Here is a 7500-nt window from a genome sequence, read left to right on the forward strand (position 1 = left end):
ATTCATTGATTATTTATTTACGTTGATAAAGCAATTTGCTGAAAATATGTCCTTTGGTGTGACGTTAAGAAATAAATATATTAAGTAATGTAGAAATGGCTTGATGGAGTTTTATGAACATTGTTACACTCTTCATATTTATTGCAATTTTAAATTTTAATTTAAAAGTCTTAATTTAATGAGAAATTACCATTTAAGTATTTTTTTTCCCATTAGATGTGAGATTATTAGAAACCTTCGAGGAAAAACAGGGATATCTTTCTTTTAAATGTTCAAAATTGTCCGAATTTATACTAACTTTTCAGGGACGATAATTTGTTCTTCCCTAATGCAATATTCAGTGTTTATCAAACATATTGTTTAGCTCAAACAAATATTTGAGCGTTTAAAACATGTCACACCGTAGGACATTCATGTCACGCTAAAGGACAGAAATGCAAAACTGAGCCAGAAACAAATATATCAACATGATTATTTTGTCTTTTGATCATAATATAATGTTGTAGTCAATATGGACCTACACTTTGCACTTATAAGTCTTTGAATGGTCGATTATCAGCCTATCGTAACTCTTAATGACAGCCATGCGGTCATTGAATGTAACCTGCAGAGCTCATAAGACTCATACTGAAGTGTGACCTTGGCATGACCATCACACTTTTGTAGGTATGCTATGACTGTCACACCATTGAACCTGTAGTGTGTAGTGGCCAGTGCCTGTTTGGTATCTCAAGCTGGACAGCACATTTATGCTGTATATTGAGCTCTCCACAGCATACTTTATTCATCTTTACTCCTCTATATACTCTCTCACTGATCTTTCCTTCACTGTTACCGTTATATTGTATGGTTTCAAAGCACCATTAATGACATTTTATAACATTTGACAGTATCTAAAATCAACAGCAAATATTCATCAACAATGCATCAAAGTATAAATTCCAAAGGCCAATAAAGGAATAAGTAATTTGAATACACAATATTTATCTAGTCAAACAACAAAACAAAAAAATATGTACTAACAGTTGTTTTAAAAGCTATTTCTCAAATATCTAGTCCATTGGTGTGACCTGTTTGTCCTTTGGTGTGATACTCCAAAGTGTCACACCATAGGACTTTTACCATCACACCATAGGACTTTTACCATCACACCATAGGACTTTTGAGCTTTTGAGTTAATTTAAAGCCATGTCGTTGCCAACTGAAATACAATTTCACCTTTAGTAAGATGCATTTTCATACATCTACATAAGAAAAAAATATGAAAAATATACACTATTGTCAAAATGTATTTTATGGCTGTCACACCAAAGGACTACAAAACTAATACATCTTGTGGTAGCAAAACATAATTGATTGACTGAAGAACTCTGAGAGAAAAATCTAAAATCCACCCTTGCCATTGGCTTCTTAAGGGTCTAAAGTCACAATTTATGTACCGCTGGAGCTTCAACAATAGATAATTATCCACAGAATTAACCAAAAATATGATGTCACACCACAGTACATTGTTTTCTGTGACAAAGTTTCATAAGTCCATACGGTTTAAGAAAAACAGGGGAAAAAATTAAGCATTGCCACTTGCTAAAATTGACACCTTGAAAAACATGCCAGAGTTGTTTAGACACACGACTGAGCTTTGATTATTTATTTTAAAATGTTTTAATATGGAGAACCAGTTTGAAATACAACTGACATGATAAGCAGTGGTTTAGTCTACGTAGAACGCAGGTATATCCACTTCTAAATTTCTGGGATTTCAGCATACCCACTTAAAATAGAATGATCGATTATTTAGAATAGCAAATATATACAGTATACCCACCTCAAAAAAAGCACAAATATACAGTATACCCACTTCAGAAAAGTAGACTACACCACTGGCTATGGTCTATGTACAGTAGTATATGGGTAGATGACGGATAGGCAGCAAAACATTTTTTTTTCACAAAACATTGTTTATGAGGGGGAAAAGTGTCTGTCTACGTAGTGCAGCAATTAATCTTTCAAAAAATCCAAGTGGTCACAATGTTGGTCTATTCATTGATTATTTATTTACGTTGATAAAGCAATTTGCTGAAAATATGTCCTTTGGTGTGACGTTAAGAAATAAATATATTAAGTAATGTAGAAATGGCTTGATGGAGTTTTATGAACATTGTTACACTCTTCATATTCATTGCAATTTTTTAAAGTCTTAATTTAATGAGAAATTACCATTTAAGTATTTTTTTCCCATTAGATGTGAGATTATTAGAAACCTTCGAGGAAAAACAGGGATATCTTTCTTTTAAATGTTCAAAATTGTCCGAATTTATGCTAACTTTTCAGGGACGATAATTTGTTCTTCCCTAATGCAATATTCAGTGTTTATCAAACATATTGTTTAGCTCAAACAAATATTTGAGCGTTTAAAACATGTCACACCGTAGGACATTCATGTCACGCTAAAGGACAGAAATGCAAAACTGAGCCAGAAACAAATATATCAACATGATTATTTTGTCTTTTGATCATAATATAATGTTGTAGTCAATATGGACCTACACTTTGCACTTATAAGTCTTTGAATGGTCGATTATCAGCCTATCGTAACTCTTAATGACAGCCATGCAGTCATTGAATGTAACCTGCAGAGCTCATAAGACTCATACTGAAGTGTGACCTTGGCATGACCATCACACTTTTGTAGGTATGCTATGACTGTCACACCATTGAACCTGTAGTGTGTAGTGGCCAGTGCCTGTTTGGTATCTCAAGCTGGACAGCACATTTATGCTGTATATTGAGCTCTCCACAGCATACTTTATTCATCTTTACTCCTCTATATACTCTCTCACTGATCTTTCCTTCACTGTTACCGTTATATTGTATGGTTTCAAAGCACCATTAATGACATTTTATAACATTTGACAGTATCTAAAATCAACAGCAAATATTCATCAACAATGCATCAAAGTACAAATTCCAAAGGCCAATAAAGGAATAAGTAATTTGAATACACAATATTTATCTAGTCAAACAACAAAACAAAAAAAATATGTACTAACAGTTGTTTTAAAAGCTATTTCTCAAATATCTAGTCCATTGGTGTGACCTGTTTGTCCTTTGGTGTGATACTCCAAAGTGTCACACCATAGGACTTTTACCATCACACCATAGGACTTTTACCATCACACCATAGGACTTTTGAGCTTTTGAGTTAATTTAAAGCCATGTCGTTGCCAACTGAAATACAATTTCACCTTTAGTAAGATGCATTTTCATACATCTACATAAGAAAAAAATATGAAAAATATACACTATTGTCAAAATGTATTTTATGGCTGTCACACCAAAGGACTACAAAACTAATACATCTTGTGGTAGCAAAACATAATTGATTGACTGAAGAACTCTGAGAGAAAAATCTAAAATCCACCCTTGCCATTGGCTTCTTAAGGGTCTAAAGTCACAATTTATGTACCGCTGGAGCTTCAACAATAGATAATTATCCACAGAATTAACCAAAAATATGATGTCACACCACAGGACATTGTTTTCTGCGACAAAGTTTCATAAGTCCATACGGTCTCAGAAAAACAGGGAAAAAAATTAAGCATTGCCACTTGCTAAAATAGACACCTTGAAAAACATGCCAGGGTTGTTTAGACAAATGACTGAGCTTTGATTATTTATTTAAAAAATGTTTAATATGGAGAACCAGGCTTGCCTCAGTCACACCATAGGACAAATGTGACATTTGACTCAAAATTAAGTATACTTATTTAAGCTCTGGATTTATTACACATTACTTTTTCACAACAACAACATTAGTTTAATCATTTAAAGCATTGGCAATTTTGAAAGCATGAATTTACTTAATTTTAAGAGCCTGCGACAGCGTAAAATTGAAAGAAAAATGTCTGCACACTTAAATCCCCTTTGTGTTCTTTTTAATAGGCCAAGCTTTCGGTCTACTGACCTTCCTCAGGGCTCAGTTACAAATGGAACATACAAACACACATATCAATTAGGACTCATTAGGTGTTCAGTGACACCTGCACTGGTTGTAGTCCAAATGTATTGGGAGTTGTAGTTTTTCTCTTCTTCCTGGTTGTCATGCTACCTCTACCTAAGGTAGCTAGGCATACATATTACATCAATACACCAAACAGAGTTACCCTCCACCAAAACAATATATTTACAAGTCAGTCCACATACATACAGACAGTATAAGTTCTAGAAAACTGCAAAGACATCAGTAAAAACAACTTCATAAATTGCAATTTCAAGACTTTAAGAGTTATGCCTCCAATCATAACATGACACCCATATCAAAGTCAACGTTTAAACCTTTGGGGTGTAGGGCATCCAAAGTGTGGATCCAGAACAGTTCCCTTTGGCATAATACTTTATCAATATTCCCACCCCTTGATAATGTAACTTGCTCAATTCCCTGAAACCGTAGGGAAGAGACAGGGTGGGCACATTCTATAAAGTGACAGGCCACAGGATAATTCAGATCAGCACGTCTAATAGAACTTTTATGTTCACTGATCCTTTGTTTTAAACTACGTGTCGTTTTCCCCACATAGACCTTATCACAGGGACATCTTAACAAATAAATAACATTCTTTGTCTTACAGGTAATAAAACCCTTCACACTGTAACTTTTTCCAGACCTAGGATGTTTAAAAGTGCGGGTCTTGTGTGTACTGTTACATTGAGCACAGTTACCACATGGGTGGTTACCATCCCTCAGGGGGGCTAAGAGTGTTTGAGAGGGAGTAGATCTTATACATGCTTTGACAAGTTTATTCCTGAGGTTGGGACCCCGTCTGGAGACAAACAAAGGTGGGTCCTCAAATTTACCCTGGAGTGAAGGATCATCACATAGCAGATGCCAGTATTTCATGATTGTGTTTTTAATTATGTGGGATTTCGGGGTGAAAGTAGTAATGCAAGAGACAGAGAACTTTTTTTTTTTTTTAACACTTTTTTCCAGGAGGTGTGACCGTGGTGTGGACAAGGCCATGTTATATGCCTCCTCCACAGTTTTCATTGGGTAACCCCTGGACAGGAATCTTTGTTTCATGTCTAATGCATTCTCCTCATATTCTTCAGTGGAGTGACAGATCCGTCTGAGTCTATAGAACTGACTCTTGGGCAGTCCATTTTTTAGAGCAGTTGGATGGGAGCTACTTGCCAACAGGAAAGAGTTGCGGTCAGTCTCCTTTCGATAGAGGGTTGTGGTCAGTCTCCTATCTTCAAGTGTGATCCACATATCTAGGAAGTGCACACGTTTAGAATCAGACTCAGCAGTGAATTTCAGGTCGGGGCTCATCTCGTTCAGATGCATGGTAAACTCATTTAGCTCATTTTGAGACCCTTTGAAAACACATAAAACATCATCCAAATATCTAAAATATCTGATGATATTGCTATAAAATGGGTTTCTGTCCTCATTGAAAATGAACTGTTGTTCAAAAAATCCCACATACAGATTTGCGTAGCTGGGGGCAAAAGTACTCCCCATGCTTGTGCCTTTAATTTGGAGGTAATGCTCTCCCTGGTGGAAGGAGAAGAAGTTTAATCTGAGGATTGATGATGCCAGATCACAGATGAAGGTATTTGGGGGGTTCTCATCCTCTGGGCGGTTCTGCAGGAAATATTCCAGTGCTGTAATGCCTCGCTCATGAGAAATGTTTGTGTAGAGACTTTCTACGTCAAAGGTGGCTAGGATGGTGTCAGTAGGGAGATCTTGAAGTTCAGAGATTTTATTAATGACATCAGTGGAATCCTGTACAAAGGCCGGGAGCTTTTGCACAAAGGGTTTTATGAAAAAATCCACAAAGTTTGATAGTGGCTCAAGCAATGACTCATTACTGGCAACTATGGGTCTGCCCTTAGGTTTAATTAGGCTTTTATGGATTTTAGGAAGCATATAAAATACTGGAGTGACAGGGTGGTCTTTATTAAGATAATTAAACTCCTCTTTGGTTATCCAGTGTTGTTCCAAGGTTTGAGTAGTCAACTCCACAATTATCTTTTTGAAGTCCACAGTGGGATCCGGCTAAACAAAGAGCCTGCAACAGCAAAATTTACATGTCACGTCATCTACCCATATACCAAATGATACATTCGTGATGGCCAACTTTAAATTCATGGCCAACTTTAAATTCAATCAGGTCATTACATTTCTTTAGTTTCAGAAATGTCAACTACTGACTTCTTTCACCCCCAAAAAGGACATAATGAGCGTAATACTTTAATGAAACATAATTTAGGCCTGGGATTAGGAACATTTCACTTTCTCCTCCTAAATGTCTCAACAAGAAGAGAAGGCTGTGTAGGCATCTGGGCGAGCTGGTAATGTGCTTTAAAGCAATGTCGGGTACTCTACAACTGAAGTGGCCGAGCAAAGGTGTCTGGGAAGCTAATCTAATCAAACAGGCATCCAGCAGAAACATGCACTCTATTATGGCCCTCTTACTGGCAAAGCAAGCCAAGCTCTAAACAACTCTGTCTTTCTTCTCTCTCTCTCTCTCTCTCTCTCTCTCTCTCTCTCTCTCTGTAGGCCTACGTCATATGTGACTGTCATTTATGGAGTGGTTTTAGGACTTATTGTGTATGTGCTTGTGTTGTCTGACAATATTTCAGTGTGCATGTATGGGTGCATCCATCTACAGTGCCTTCAAAAAGTCTACACACCCCTCTTCAAATGTCAGGTTTTTGTGATGTAAAAAATGACAGAAAGACCAATAAATTCACAGCTTTTTCCACCTTCAATCTAAACTATAAACCTGTACGATGCAATTGAGAAACAAGCATAAAGCTTTAAATGGAAACAATAGAAAATACAAAACTTCAATTAACATGGTTGCATAAATATACACACCCTTAAATTAATACTTAGTTGCAGCACCTTTGGCTTGTCTGGGCCATTCCAAAACCTCAATATTATTCTAGTGAAGCCATTCTTTAGTAGATTTAGGCGTGTGCTTAGAGAAATTGTCGTTCTGAAAGATTAGTTCCTCTGCATCTTCACCTTTCTACCAGGGGGCCAAAGATTTTGTGCCACTACCACGGCCCCTGTGGAAATGTTCATAATTCCCTCCTCCCTAATGAAGGCCCCAGTTACAGCTGAGGAAAAACAGCACAAAAGAACAATGCTGCCACCATCATACTTCATGTTAGGTATGGTGTTATTGCGGTGATGTTTTGTGCCAAAAATGCCTTTTGGAATTATGTCCAAAATGTTCAACCTCAGTTTCACCTGACCATAACAAATCTTCCCACATGCATTTGGGAGATTACAGAAATATTTTTTGAGAAATTTACCTCACCAAGATTTAACTTTTTGGTCATAATTCAAAAGAGTATGTTTGGCGCAAAACATCACCGGAATAGCACCATACCTAACATGAAGTATGGGGGTGGCAGCATTGTTCTTGTGTGCTGTTTTTCTTCAGCTGTAACTGGGGCCTTCTTTAGGGAGGAGGGAATTGTGAAATTTTT

Source organism: Engraulis encrasicolus, chromosome 22 (assembly GCF_034702125.1).
Source record: "Engraulis encrasicolus isolate BLACKSEA-1 chromosome 22, IST_EnEncr_1.0, whole genome shotgun sequence".
Classification (NCBI taxonomy): Eukaryota; Metazoa; Chordata; class Actinopteri; order Clupeiformes; family Engraulidae; genus Engraulis; species Engraulis encrasicolus.